Genomic DNA, 16,403 nt, shown 5'->3' on the forward strand with positions numbered 1-16,403 from the left:
AAGTTTCTATATATAGATGATAACCCAACTGTATGGAAACGGAAGAGATGATTTGATGGAAAAAGAAGATCAGATCGAAAGAGAGTGACCTAAGCCTCTATATTTGGACATCTCTTTCTTATACCTTCTTTTCCTTCCTTTCCTTAAAGTTTTTGCATTCTAAGTTTCTACCCTATCTAAAGAACCTTTGCAAATTGTGCTTGCAATGATTTTTGGACTGTGTTCTTCAGATTAAAGAGTTTAATACTAATATGGAAATTATCATTGTGCTTCTTTCTGGGGACTATTTCAATACCCAGGAGATTTTAGTAGGTACTAATAAGGAAGGCAGAGATAAGGGGATCATTTTTAAACTCCCCCAATTGTCTTCCAGATACATTTGGCATGTTGCTGCAACCCACCCACCCTGCAACCCACCCACCCAACTATTTTTCTCAAAGACTGAACACCCACATATGACACAGTGTTATGAAAAATAGTCATTTCTGGGATAGGATTGAATGAATCCAAAAACCAACTGATATTTTAAAATTATAGCCTGTTGTTGAATGTTATTTATTTCCACTTCAGGTTTGTCTTAGTTTTGTTATTTTATGAGCCCCTTAAGCACACTGAACTTATTTCCTGATGTACAAAATACGATTAACGATAACTGGTTTTCAGAGTCATTTAGTCAAGTAATTTTGGTGACTAATTATACAAATGGCAGTATCAATTGTTCCAGTGAGACACTTTGTGAAATATACCATCTTTGTAAAAATATTGACTTTGAAATGTATAGACTGCTAAAAATACAGTTTTTAGATATTAGTTAACATGTGGAGAGGTTGAGAAAGAAATTAAGGGAGATAGTAGGGAAGAAGGAGGAGAGAAAGGTAATTGGAAAGGAAGAAAGAAAAAATTCCCTGGTAAAAGTTGGCTTATCCAGCTTTCTCCCCAGAAATCTTTTCTTAACTGCCTCATTCATACATCTGCAGTACAATGTAATTGAGCAATATGATGGCTCTAAGTTGCTGCACAATGCCAAGAATCTTTGTTACACGAAGATGAGTTTCAGCATGGTGTTTCACTTAAACATAAAAAGTTTAACATAATTATAAAAAATGAATGAGTCGATATTGAGGCCTTCTATTGATGACTCTTAGCCAGATGGAGGTATTCATGTCACAATTCCTGTGTATTTCTCTTGAACTCTTTTCTTTCATCCTGATTCTAGCATCCTTGGCCCAGTGATTCACTTTCTCAGGTTTTCTTGTTACTCACTGAGGCCATAGTGATACTTTGGCATCCTTGAGAGTTTGATACAAGAAAGGCCATATAGAGTTAGCCACTCACTAAATTAAGCCTCCTCTGCTCAACCCTTTCAAATTTTTCTCAGTATAAAACCACAGTGATGAACCATAATTGAGTTCATTTTGTCCTGCACTTATTCATTTATTAAAGCAGGAGGAAGCATGACATACCTTAGTTTGAGTTCTGCCTCTGTAATATACTAGTTTTGTACAATTTGGCGAGTTATTTAATCTTGTCTCTCACTTTACTCGTCTGCATTTTAAGTATAATATTTAGTGCCAACATTGCAGTATTGTTATGGAGGTTAAATGAAATAATGTAGTCCAAGGGTTTATTTAGCACAGTGCCTAGAACTGCTACTGCTTTTCCTCTGATTATTGCTATTATTCAGTACTTATTCACCACCAGAAACCATGACAAGTAGCGTTATATAAAGGATATTTCCCAGAAAAGGTATAAAACCTCTCAGGAATATACATGTTTGTGACTTCAATTTCAGTTATGACAAATGGAAAATATTTAACCTGAAGTTAGTCTTCTAGGGTGAAATTATTCATGCATTCATTCATCCCGTAGGTAATATGGAGTTCTTACCACCCTCTAGGTGCTGTGGTAGTTGGCCCTGCACTTTCGCTATTTTATGTCTTCCACCTCCAATCCCCAGTTACACAAATGCAAATATTTAGAAAATATACATATTTAGAACACCCATAGCCCCCCAACACAGACTTAATTTCATATGATATTAATCGTACAAATAGAAGTGACATTTATTTATTTATTTATGTATGTATGTATGTATGTATGTATGTTTTGTTTTGAGATGGGGTCTCGCTCTGTTGCTCAGGCTGGATTGCCATGGTACAATCATAGCTCACTGCAGACTTGAACTTCTGAGCTCAAGTGATCCTCTCACCTCAGCCTCCTGAGTAGCTGGGACCACCATGCCTGGTTATTTTTTGTTTTTATTTTTATAGAGATAGGGTCTCTCTGTGTTGTCCAGGCTGGTCTCAAACTCCTGGTCTCTAACAATTCTCCTGCCTAGGCCTCCCAAAGTGCAGGGATTACAATCATGAGCCACCACCCCCAGGCCACAATTATTATTTCGATGTACAGTTTACCAAGTGCATTTCACATACCACATGTTCAAATGTCTTCAGATTTCACTATTATTATTGGTAGGGACATTATAAAAATAAAAAAGTAAATAATTATGCTGGGGTGGAAAAGGTACTGCTATAGGAAGCAGACACCTTACTTTATACAGAGAGTGTTCTATGCTTTCTGTAAACTCAATGCCATCAAGTGCCTAGAAGATTATATAAATTGATGAAGTGGGCAAGTGTAACAACAGTGGTTAGAAATTTGAGTTTTGACCCAGCAAAATGGCAGTGCAGTCACATGGCCTTTATGGTGGGCTCAACCCAAACATGTTAGAGTAATATATAAGGCCAGAAGACTAATGGTTTGCAGCTCAATACTTCAGTCTTCAGCCTGGAAGCATTTTTAGAAATTATCTAGTCTTGCCTCTCTCATCGGACAGGAAAAATATCTGAGTTTGTTTAATTTTTGGGGTGAGAACAAGAATATGCATCAAGGCCATGTTCCCTCTTGATTGTGCATGTGTCTGTGGCTGTGTATGTCTGTGGTCAGGCTACAGTGCTCCAATTGCACCAAGCCTTTCTCTTCTAACCCTCCGGCTTGAGTTCTCTCAGCTGTGCTAAAACAGAGCCACAAAGAAAGCCTCCAGCTGGAAATTCAAAATACAGCATCATCCTTCTGATCTTCCCTCTGTCCACCAATATGTTCTCAAGGCCTAGCTTTCTAAGTAGAACCAGTCAAACAGGTGGAAACTTTCAACCAAGTAGAAAAATCTATGTCAGGAGGGGAAGCTTCTGATTGTGGAATTTCACCAAGACCCTGGGACTTTTAGGACAAGGCCTGCCTCTAGAACAACTCTTCTAATAAGAGTGGCAGTCAAGCCAGATGCCATGGCTGACGCCTGTAATGCCAGCACTTTAGGAGGCTGAGGTGGGTGGATCACGAGGTTTGAAGTTCGAGACCATCCTGGCCAACATGATGAAACCCTGTCTCTACTAAAAATACAAAAAATGAGCCAGGCGTGGTGGCATGCGGGCTCATTTACTCGGGAGGCTACTCGAGTAGTAGTCCCAGCTACTCGGGAGGCTGAGGCAGGAGAATTGCTTGAACCTGGGAGGCAGAGGTTGCAGTGAGCCCAGATTGCACCACTGCACTCCAGCCTGGTGACAGAGTAAGACTCCATCTCAAAAAATAAAAAAGAGTGGCAGTCATAAATTCATATAGCTTTTATAATTATATAACCCTGGACTAGTCACTTACTTCTATGGCTTCAGTGTTTCATTGAAGACAAGGATATCTTTGGTTTGCTAGAATGTGAAGTGATCTCTTGAAGTGTGTTATAACTCTAATGTCTATTGTCTAATATATTAATAACAACTACCAACGATAATAATGCCTTGTCTAGTGACAAATATAGCAACAGATGAAATATGGTGGGCTCTTTCACTAAGATTTTTCTACCATGAGCGTGTATTTAATGGGTTGTTTTCAAAGATGAAAGCATACAAAAAGTTATTTAGTCAAAGAAATGTTTTAGAAACTGTTTTACTCAAAATAGCATAACAATTTGCAGGTAAGTGCTAAGGAATGCACGCCTATAACCAGAGAAACACATGTTCATTGTAATTTTGGTTTGATTGCAAATTTATTACAGAAGTAATTTGACACATGTGCCTTCATTTCTAAAATTATCAGACTCTTCGTTGCCGTGTGAAGAGAAGTCCTAACTATTTTTGAAGAATAGACTATTCAAGTATTTCATTTTATAAGTATTTCTGAAAGGAAGAAATTATTCAATTTTTTTAATTACAGGGTGGACTTATTCAGATGTATTGATGAAGCCTACATTTTTTTTTCTGTTGGGTTTGTTTAAAGAAAAAGAATTTATCCACATTTATTTTGATAATATGTTAACTATAAGATCAATAATTATACTCTACAAATATATGAGAGTACATTCATGCTTAAAGTTGTGGAAATCAGTCTAGTAAAGCTATGCATCTACTTTGCGATCTTATTTTTACATTTAATATGTGGAATGAGAAGGACTATACTTGGGAGAACATTTTGTGCAGAATACGATTACAAATTGTGGCCTCTTTTAAGAACAAAGGTGCATATTTTATGAGTCAAAATGCATTTGATATAGGATAGTCATCAGGCTCTTTAATCCATCTGCCATATGGAAATAGCCACCTGAGAACTGTGTATACTTCACAGTTCTTCAGCAACAATGACCTGTTGCCCTTTGACTGTGTCTGTAATCAGTCAATATCAAGACAGAATCATCACACTGATTATCTGTAATGGCTGACTAAGGATAAAATGGGAAAGCACCAAAATGTAGTCTTCATTGTTAGCTCTAGCTCTTGTTTCTGTTGGAAACTTCCCAGTTACCCTCTGTTACAATAGTGGGATTCATTCCTTTAGTACACTTTTTAGGTGTGCACGGTGGATGTTCTTTGCGGGTTTATCAGAGTATGAAAGAAACCAAGCATTGATGTAGGAATCATGAGAGCTCGGCTTGATCTCAGTTAAACAAGAATTTAATAGTAATTTTTCAGTTCTGCAATAGAGATGTCTTTATTTTCACTTCTAGAAGTATCTCTAAGATTAAGAATTTTAAACTAATTTCATATGCCATGTTGGGTAATAACTTACACAGGTTGATACTGCCACAGTGATGTTGATGGTTAGATAAGTCTTTAATATCAGATATGGATTACATCCATGAAACTATGCTCAATTAGTTCATCTGAGTCAAAACATAGAATTAAGGAAGTGAAGGAAATTAGAGAAACAAAGGCAGCCCTATTCAGAAAAATCAACAAAAGAAACCAAAGACTACAAGACAGCATTTAAGGAAGTATGCCTTTCTTACATCAACTTAAATATACAGTGCACACGATCATCTCATTTAACCCTTATAACACATCAGTTTAAAGGAAGTAGAGCAATTTTCTACATAACACAGCTAAGGTCAACAGCTTTGGATGACTTCAGCAGCTAGTTTGTGGAGAAAGTATAGTAGATAGAGTGATTAAATTGACCTTGGTATTAGACTGACTTGGATTCATCTCCTAGCCTTGTTATGTGCCCACAAATATGATGTTGAGGTAAAGAATTCTCTCTTTTCCTATTGTTAAGACACCAGATTAAAAAAAAAGACTTGACCCTTTGAAAGAGAGCTTTAAAAAGATTCATATGCCTGCACACACACACACACGTGAAACTCATTTCCTAGAAAGCATTTAACAAAATTAAGGACTTTATTGAACTGATGACAGCTGATCTGTTATTGTTATGCAAAAACTCAAAGTGAATTCACTCTAGTTACTATTTTGCTCTAACAAAATGACAGCTCCTGGTATAGTTAGTTAAAATGTTATGTTGTACTATATTGCAAACAGTATCTTGGCATCTGTAATTTAATAGGTGTCATTTAAGCACCTGACCTGTGTTTTAAAATGTCAAAGCAATGATTAAACTATCCCCATTATGCTTTATGAGGGGAAAATAATGTTTTACACATTTTTAGATTTGCACTACTTGTAAACATCGGCATCAACCAAGATGCAAATTGTTTATTTTGTTGAATTAAGACAGGAGATGTGTTGTATTGATAGACATAATCTAATGTGTCTCTGCTTGTTTTTTTCACGAACAGCACAGATTGAACACAGATTTCAATGTAGCATTACCCAGGCATAATCAGGCTGCAGAGAAAACAATGACAGATTCTAACAGTTTCCCCCTGGATGATATGGATTGTTGTTGCCTTTCAAAATAGATTTATCTCTGATGTTGAATAAAAAATAATTTTCTCTGGCATTAGTGGAATAAAAGTAGTTACTTTTTTGTCTTTCCTTTAAAGTTTCATTTATATATTTAAGCCATATTTGATTCCCTTAGTTACCCTCATAATGTTAGAGTGTCCAATCAGATAACTGATGAATTTGGTTTACATTATAATGTGCTTAGTTTTACAAGAGTCAGAAGAGAACTTATTAACATTTATGTATACCTTCTTTTGCCAGATGTTGTACTAAGTGCTTTACATGTACTATTTTATTTTTTCTCACATCACTAATATTGCATTGATACTATTCATCTATTTACATTCTAGAGTATTCATTTGAGTCTTACAAGTTGAAGTAAATTGGCTAATTTCACACAACCAAAAGTCTGAGATGCTGGATCACTATCTCAGGCACTTTTGGCTTTGGCATGTGTCATAATCCTTGTAATATAAGTTAAGACATATTCTTGCACCCATGGAAGATAGGGGCAAAAAATATTTTAGAAAAATAAATTTCCCTTTATTCTTTCCCATGAGTTTTGTAATTAGTAAAGTAATTCTGTGTATTTCTAAAAGGGAAGGCATAACAGAGAAAGACTTCAACTGAGGATGGAGGTGTAAAAATTTGGACAAGGGGCAGAAAGGGAGGAAGTGACAGAAGTGGGAAGGTGAAAATCATAAGTGTAAATTCTGTATGTATTTTTATTTCTGGTTTCATAATTTTTCAGAACCTCAAATACCCGCGATAAAATATAAATTCATATTTTCTATCCTAAACCATATTATATAAAATTATGTCGTTGTACAACTTTAATATTTTGTCATATATGTTATTTGCTTCTTCCTAATAGAAATTTGATTTAGAAATGTGATATTCTGGCCTCTAATGCATGATTAGATAGCCTGGTCTCTGAGAAGTCAGGTTTCCATAAAAGAGAGAGTTATGATGGGGTTTAGTGGCTCATGCCTATAATCCCAGCACTTGAGGAGGCCAAGGCAGGAGGATCACTTGAGCCTAGGACTGCAAAACCATACTGGGCCACATAGTGAGACCCCATCTCAACTAAGTGTTTTAAAACAATTAGCCAGGTGTGTTGGGACATGCTGCTCAGGAGGCAGGAGGATTGCTTGAGACTGAGAAGTTGAGGCTGTAGTGAGCCATGATCATTGCCACTGCACTCCAGCCTGGGCAAGAGAGCATAACTCTGTCAAAAAGAGTCTCCTATCTAGTTCCAAAACATTTTCATCATCCCAAAAGGAAACTCTACCTTTTGGGTTTAAGCAGTTGCTCCTCATATCCCAACTCCCTCATCCCCTGGCAATCACCAATCTACTTCATTTCTCTGAAGATTTACTGTTTCTAGATATTTCACATAAATGGAATCAAATAATATGTGACCTTTAGTGTCTAACGTCTTTCACTTTTCATGTTTTAGAAGTGCATCCACCAAGTCACTTATAACAGTGTTTCATTCCTTTTTATGGCTCATAGCAATCCACTGTATGCATGTTCCACAGATTGTGCTACTGTGAACCTGTGTGTATTTGTTTGAGTCCATGTTTTTAGTTTTTTGAGGTTATATACCTAGGAATGGAATTGTTAGGTCATATGGTAATTCTGTGTTTAAATGTCTGAAGAACTATTTGCCACAGCAGCAGAACCATCTTACGTTCCCAACAGAAATATTCATGTGTTCCAGTTTCTCCAAATGCTTACAAACACTTGTTGTTTTCTCTTTTTTTTTTTTTTCATTTATGGATATTCAAGAGATATGAAGTAGTATCTCATTTGGTTTTAATTTGCATTTCCCTAATAATTAACAATAATAACTGAGCATCTTCTCATGTGTTTATTGGCCATTTATATATCTTCTTTAAAGATATGTCTATTTAAGCCTGTTGCCCATTTTAAGGGACTTGCTGGTTTTACTGATAGTGAGTTGTAGGAGTTCTTTATTCTAGATATTAATCTCTTGTCAGAAACATATTTTCGTATACTTTTTTCTATAATGTAGTTTGTCTCTTTACTTTCATGATAGTTTCATTTGGTGCACAAAGTTCTTCATTTACTTATTTTTTCTTATGCTTTTGATATCATATCTAAGAATACATTGCTGAATCCAAGGTCACAAAGATCTATCTTTTCAGTTTTTAAAATAAGTTTATGGTTTTGATTTATCTACATTGGTCATTGATCCATTTTGAGTTAATTTGTTATATGGTATGAGTTAGGGAGTCTAACTTTAATTTTTGCATGTGAACAATCATTTCACCAAGCACTATTTATTGAAGAGACTGTTCTTTCCCAATTATGATAGTGTGACCCTTGTTGATTGTTCTTGTTTATAGATATATGAGTTATTTCTGGGCTTACAATTTTACTTCATTCATCTCTATATTTATCCTCATGCTGGTACTGCATTGTTTTGATTACTGCAGCTTTGTGGAAGTGTTTGAAATCTGGAAGTGTGACTGTTACACTTTAAAAATACATATATTACTTTGCTATGAAGAGCCCATCACAGTTCCATATACATTTGAGGATTAGCTTTTTTATTTCTGCAAGAAAGTCAGTTGGAATTTTAATAGTAATTACATTGAGTCTGTATTTGCTTTAGGTAATATTACCATCTTAGAAATATTAGTGTTCCAATTCATAAATATAGAATGTCTTTATGTTCTTGAAATAATTTAAATAAAACAAAAATCAACATTTTGTAGTTTATCATGTAAAAGTCTTTTACACTTGGTTAAGTTCATTGCTAATTATTTTATTCTGTATGATACTGTAAATAGAATCTTAATATTTTTTTCTGATTAATCATTGTTGGTATACAGAAACACAACTGATTTTTGAGTGTTAATCTTATATTCTTCAACTTTGCTGAAATCATGTTAGGTTTAGTAGCTTATTGTAGATTCTTTGAGATTTTCTATGTATAGAGGATCATGCCATTTGTGAACAGAGATAACTTTACTTCTTCATGTCCAAATCGACTATCTGTTGGTTCTTTTTCTTGTCTAGTTACTCTGGCTAGAATTTGCAGTGCAATGTTAGAAAACAATGGTAAAAGTGATTATTCTCATCTTATTCCATCATAGGTGGAAAGTTTTCAGTCTTTCTTCATTGAGTAGTCTTAGTTTGTTTAGATAAAGATTCTTTACATTATTGAGGAAGATTCTTTTTATTTCTAGATCTTAAACTATTTTTATAAGGAGTGTTGGATATTGTCAAATACATTTTATCAGTAAATTGAAATGATCATTTGTTTTCCTCCTTTTCTATTTTATGTTGTATTACACTGATTTTCTTTTGTTGAGCCACTCTTATACTCCTGGAATAAAACCCACTTGTTTATGGTGTATAAGCCTCTTCATATGCTGAAGAATTCAGTTTTCTAATATACTTTAAGGATTTTTGCATCTGTATTTATAAGATATATCGATCTGTTGGTTTCTTTTCTTGTGCTATCTTTGTCTAGCTTTCATATCAAAGTAATTTTAACTTCACAGAATGAGACAGTAAGTAATCTTTTCTTGTACAATTTTGGGAAGAGTTTGAGAGGGATGAGTGTTAACTATTCTAAATGTTAGAATTCACAAGTGAAGTCATCTGGCCCTAGCCTTTTTATTGTTAGGAAGGTTTTTGATTCATGATTTTGTAACTTACTCATTATTGATCTGTTCAGGTTTTTTAATTTCTTCTTGAATAAGTTTGTGTTTTTCTAGAAACTTGTTTACATCATATAATGTCTAGTTCATTTGTGCTGCTATAACAAAATACCACCGACTGGGTGATATAAACAATAGTAATTTATTTCTCAGTTCTACAAGCTGGAAAGTCCAAGATCAAGGTTCTGGCAGGACTGGTGTCTGGAGGGGGCTGCTCTCTGCTTTCAAGATGACACCTTTTTGCTGCACTCTCCAGAGGGAAGGAACACTGCATTCTCATATGACAGAAGGAACAGAAGGAAGAGACAGCCTTCCCTTCAATCCCAAGCTGTTTTATAAAGCTATTATTTCCATTCACAATGGTAGGGCCCTAATCATTACCTCTCAAAGTTCACACTTCTCAATACTATTGCTTTGGGGATTATATTTCAATATGAATTTGGGAGGGGAACACAGTCACTCAAACCATAGCGTATAATTTGCATCTCTATTATTTCATACATATCTGATTATTATTTTATCTATTTAATGACCATTTTTCAATATATAGTATCATTTCTTATAACAATTTTGACTTAAAGTCTAATTTTTCTGATATGAGGATAACAAATTCTGCTCTTTCTTGGTTACAGTTTGCAAAGAATATATTTTCTATCATTCACCCACAATACATCTTTAGAAAGAAAGTAAGTGAATTTTAAAAATCCATTTTGCCATTTGCAGCCTTTTGAATGGAAAATTACATTTCTTTACATTTAATTTCTTAAAATGAAGTAGTTGTTTCATTGTTCCATTTATTTTCTATTTGTCCTTTAACTTATTGTTTTCTTTAAGTACTTCAATGCTGCCTTATTTTGTGTTTAATTTATTTTTATAGTGTCCTTCTTTGATCTCTTCTCATTTCCTCTTGTGATTTTTTTTCTTATGGTTATGTTGGTTACTGTAATTCATGGTTAAATTTATAACAGTTTAGTTTGAATTAATTTTAACTTATCTTCAATCACAGACACAAACTCTGTTTTCATACAGCTTCACCCTTACAGTATGTTTTTGTCACAAATTACATCTCTATATATATTTTGTGACAATCTAGATTTATAATTATTATTATATACTTTTCTTTTAAATCATATTAATATAAGAAGTATAAAGATGAGTCACAAGCCAAACATACAATAAGATGGCCTTTTCTATCTACCTAAGGAGTTATCATTACTAGAGATTTTTGTTTCTTCATATGGCTTCAAATTATTGTCTAATATTTTTCCACGTCATGCTGAAGTACTCCCTTTAACATTTTTGGAGGGTAGTTCTACTTATTGTAAACTCCCTCAGCTTTCCTCAGCTTTTGTTTATCAGAGAATATCTTGGTTTCTCCTTCATTTGAGTGATGATTTCGCTAGATATAGAATTTTTGTTTGAAAGCTCTTCTTGGCTGGGAGCAGAGGCTCACACCTGTAATCCCAGCACTTTGGAAGGCTGAGGCAGGAGGATCACCTGAGACCAGGAGTTTGAGACCAGCCTGGCCAACGTGGCAAAGCCCTGTCTCTACTAAAAATGCAAAAAATTAGCTGGGTCTGGTGGTGGGAGCCTGTAAGCTCAGCTCCTTGGGAGACTGAGGCAGGAGAATCACTTGAACCCAGGAGGCGGAGGCTGCAGTTCGCTGAGATTGTGCCATTGCACTCCAGCCTGGGCAACAAGAGTGAAACCCCATCTCAAAATAATAATAATAATAATAATAATAATAATAATAATAGTAATAAGAAGAAGAAGAAGAAGAAAGAAAGGAAGGAAGCTCTTTTCTTTAAAAATGTTGTTCCACCTTCTTCTTGTCTCTATATTTATTGCTGAGAAATCTCCTGTTAAACTTATTGTGAATCCCTTATATGTATTAAGAGAGTTTTCTTTTGCTGCTTGCAAGATCATGTCTTTGTTCTTATCTTCTGAATATTTGATTTTAATGTGTCTCAGAATGTATTTTTTAGTGTTTTTTCTTTTTAGTTTGTTGATCTTCTTGAATATATAGTCCCATGTCTTTGCCAAATTTAGCAAGTTGTTGGCCATGATTTCTTTCAATACTCTTTCTGCCCTTTTCCTCTCTCTCCTCTTGTGATTTCCATTATTTTATGCTGCTATGTGTGATGGTGTTATAAATGTGTCTTAGGCTTTGCTCATTTTCCTTCATTCTTTTTTCTTTCTGCTCTCTATACCAGTAATTTTAATTGACCTATCATTTTTTTTCACTGGTTCTTTCTTCTGCCTGCTCAAATCTGCTGTTTTATTCTTCTACTGAGTTTGTAAGTAAGTTCTTATACTTTTAAGCTCCAGAATTTCTGTGCATGTATGAGTTTAATACTTTTTATCTCTTTATGGATATTTTCTACTTTTTTCATACATTGTTATTCTGGTTTCCTTTAGCTCTTTATTCATGATTTCCTTTAGCTCTGTGAGCATATTTAAGACAATTGATTTAAAGTCTTTCTTTATTGAATAAAATGTCTATGCCTCCCCAGCAGCAGTTTCTGTTAACATCTGTGAATGGACTATACTTTCTTATTTCTTTGGATGCTTTACAATTTCTGATTGAAAAGTATACATTTTGATTATTACAATGTGGAACTCTTATAATCAGATTTTTCTTCCTTTTCTGGATTGGCTTTTGTTTCTTGCTGTAGACTGTAGCTATTTGTGTTTTCTTTGGTAGAATCTTTTAAACTATTTTTGAAAAATCACTGTTATTCACCATGTGTGTTCTCTGAAGTCTGTTCTTTAGGTTGTGTTTGGCTAGGGTTTTCTGTTTGATTATTCTGTTTTGCTTGATTTTTTGGTTTATAAATATTTTCTCGAATATTAGGAGGCAAATGTGGCTATGGTGCGGTGTGGAGGGTAGGAGAAACAAAAACAGAGAGGGTAAAATACCTTTTCAGATTAGCTCTGTGTTTCACACTTAAACACTTAGCCAACCCATTTACAACTCTACCTTAATCATTACTTCCTGCCTCTTTTATTGTGATAAACCTGGATTCCTTACTATATTTGAAGCCCAGCATAAGGTTTATATCTTTACCACCTACACTGCTTTCTACTTTATTATATCATTCATAATAGTTTCTATTACAACTAAGTTCTCAATAAATCCAGGCATACATTGTAATATTGCAGGTTTAGTTTAAGAACACTGCTATTAAATAACTATTCCAATAAAGAAAATCATGCAATTTTTTTGGTTTCCCACTGCATGTAAAAGTTATATTTTTAGTGTTTGTGGTTTATTAAGTGTGCAATTGCATTATGTTTTATAAAATTGAACAGAACTTAAATAAAAATTGCTTTGCTGTTAAAAAATTCTATTTGATGATCTGAGCCTTCCTCAAATCATAATCTTTTTGTTGGTAGAGGGTCTTGCATTGATGTTGATGACTGATAACTGAACAAGGTGGTGTTGCTGAAGGTGGGCATGACTGTGACAATTTCTTAAAATAAGACAGAAATAAAGTTTGCCACATTGACTAGCACTTCCTTTCACAGAATTTTCTCCATAGCATGCAGTGCTGTTTGAGAACATTTTCTCCACAGTAGACCTTCCTGCAAAGTGGGAGTTGCTCCTCTCAAATCCTACTTTTTTATCAACTAAGTTTATGTAATATTCTAAATCCTTTGTTGTCATGTCAACAGTGTTTACAGTATGTTATCTAGGAGTAGATTCCATGTCAAGAAACTAGTCCTTTCTCTTCATCTGTAAGAAAAAACTCCTTGTTCATTCAAGATCTATTTTGAGATTGTGAGAGTTCAGTTTCATCTTCGTGTTCCACTTTTAATTCGAATTCTCTTGCTGCTTCTACCACATCTGCAGTTATTTCCTGCCCTGAAGTCTTGAACCTCTGGAAGTTATCAGTGCTGTTTGGAATCAACTTCTTCCAAACTCCTGTTAATGTTGATATTTTGACCTTTTCACATAAATTACAAATGGTCTTAATGGCATCTAGAAATATGAATTCTCTCCAGAAGATTTTTAATTCACTTTGCCCAGATCCTTCGGAAGAATCAGCATCTATGGCAGCCTTACCAAATGCAATTCTTAATTACCAACATTGGAAAATCAAATTTACTTCTTGATTCGTAGCCTGCAGAATGGATGTTGTGTTAGCAGGCAGGAAAACAACCATTAATATTGATGTACCTCTTCATCAGGGCTCTTGGATAACCAGGTGTATTGTCAATGAGCAGTGATATTTTAAAAGGAATATTTTTATGAGCAGTAAGTCTCAATAGTGGATTTAAAATATTTAGTAAACCATGCTACTATATCTAAGTTTTGTCAGCCAGGCTTTCTTGTTTCATTTATAAAGCACAAGCTGAGTAACTTTAGCATAATTCTTAAAGCCCCTAGGGTTTTGAGGATAGTAAATAAGCTTGACTTCCACTGAATGTCACCAGCTGCATTAACCTCTAATAAGAGAGTCAGCCTCTCCTTAGAAGTTTTGAAACCAGACATTGACTTTTCCTCTCTAGCTATGAAAGTCCTAGATAGATCAAGACCATCCTGGCTAACACGATGAAAACCCGTCTCTACTAAAAATACAAAAATTGGCCAGGCAGGGTGGCACGTGCCTATACTCCCAGCTACTTGGGAGTCTGAGGCAGGATAATTACTTGAACCTGGGAGGTGAAGGTTGTAGTGAGCCGAGATCGCACCATTGCACTCCAGCCTGAGTGACAGTGCGAGACTCTGTCTCAAAAAAAAAAAAAAAAAAAAAAAAAAAAAAGTTCTAGATAGTATCTTCTTACAATAGCAGGCTGTTTTGTCTTGTCTACATTGAAAATCTCTTGTTTAGTGTAGCCACCTTCATCAATGATCCTAGCTACAACTTCTTGATAACGGGCTGCAGTTTCTACATCAGCACTTGCTGCTTCATCTTGCACTTTGATGTTATGGAAATAGAGTCTTCCCTTAAACCTCATGAACCAATCTCTCTTTGCTTCAAAGTTTTCTTCTGCAGCCTTCTCATCTCTCTCAGCCTTCACAGAATTGAAGAGATTTAGGACCTTACTCTAGATTAGGCTTTGGTTTAAGGGAAAGGTGTGGCTGGTTGGATCTTCTATCTGGACCACAAAAACTTTCTCCATATCAACAATAAGCCTGTTTTGTTTTGCTATCATTTGTGTGTTCACCAGATTAGCACTTTTAATTTCCCTTAAGAGCTTTTCCTGGCTGTTTGGAGCGAGAGGCTTAGCTTTCAGCCTACCTAAGCTTTTGATATGCCTTCTTCACTAAGCCTAATTGATTCTAGTTTTGGATTTAAAGTGATAGATATTTGACTCTTCCTTTCACTGGGATACTTAGAGGCTACTGTTGCCCTAATTTCAATATCATTATGTCTCAGGGAATAGGGGGGCCTGAAGAGAGAGAGAGAGACAGGGGATCAGTTGGTTGATGTCACAATTAGAACACACACAACATTATGCTCTTATATGGACATGGTTCATGGCTCCTCTACAATAATGGTATCAGAGATCCCTGATCATAGATCACCATAACAGATATAATAATAATGAAGTTTGAAAGATTGTGAGAATTACCAAAGTTTGACACAGAGACATGACGTGACTGCATGCTATCAGAAAAATAGTGTCAATAGGCTTGCTTGACAACAGGCTACCACAACCCTTCAAGTTGTAAAAAACAATGTCTGCAAAGTGTAATTGAGCAAAGCACAATAAAATGGATATATATGTATTGAGCAGTGACAAATTTATCTGGTTATCCACTCTTGCAATAAAAATGTCAGAGAATTGTTTTAGTGAAAGTTCTTGATATTGAAGTACTAAATAATAATACAATAGAGTAAGGTTATTAAAGCTGATGATATTACCAAATAGAAAAGAAAGTCAACATCTTTTGAGACTTGAATAATATTTATTATAACCCTGGCGGTTTGAAATGTGGAAAAACATAAACTTGTAAAATACACAATAAAGTACATGCAGTAGAACTTAGTGTAGTGTACTCTAACAAAGTATTGAGGACCCAAAAATGCTTTGGGGTATTTGAATTGCATATATCACCATTTGTAAAATTAGACATTGCAAATAAATTCTGAGATTCCAAATAAAATATGTATTAATTTATTTAAGATGACAATAATAAAACAATTATATATAAATATAAATAACAAAATGAAAACAGTTATGTGTTTCAAAACAAAGCAAAATAAATGGTGTTGTTTTACATTTTTACAAATGTATGTAATGTCTAACTCAGAGGAAGATGGCAGAATTCTCATATCTGCTCTTCTGTTAATTCTTTTGCAATGCGTTGTTTTGGTTGAGGTATATGTGGAAATTCTGACCTCATAAACACACATAGTTAGAATATGTATGTTAATAGCTATTTCAGATAATTGTAGAGGTTTTTTGCTGTTACTTCTTGAAAACTAGATAAGTGATAGATGCTTGAAGGTTAATCACAGTGTAAAATCTGAATAATATTTTAATAATCTGCTACATTAAAGTCCGTTGGTTCATCTTACACGTTGAA

At 34.7% G+C, this 16,403-nt stretch overlaps 1 protein-coding gene across 1 annotated transcript in view; it reads left to right on the forward strand.

The window, feature by feature from the left end:
- DPP10 (dipeptidyl peptidase like 10) overlaps positions 1-16,403 on the forward strand; it is a 720,618-nt gene that overhangs the window by 165,367 nt on the left and 538,848 nt on the right. The gene's annotated exons all lie outside the window — the stretch shown is intronic.

Source organism: Trachypithecus francoisi, unplaced genomic scaffold, assembly GCF_009764315.1.
Source record: "Trachypithecus francoisi isolate TF-2019V2 unplaced genomic scaffold, Tfra_2.0 Lachesis_group13, whole genome shotgun sequence".
In the NCBI taxonomy this organism is placed as follows: Eukaryota; Metazoa; Chordata; class Mammalia; order Primates; family Cercopithecidae; genus Trachypithecus; species Trachypithecus francoisi.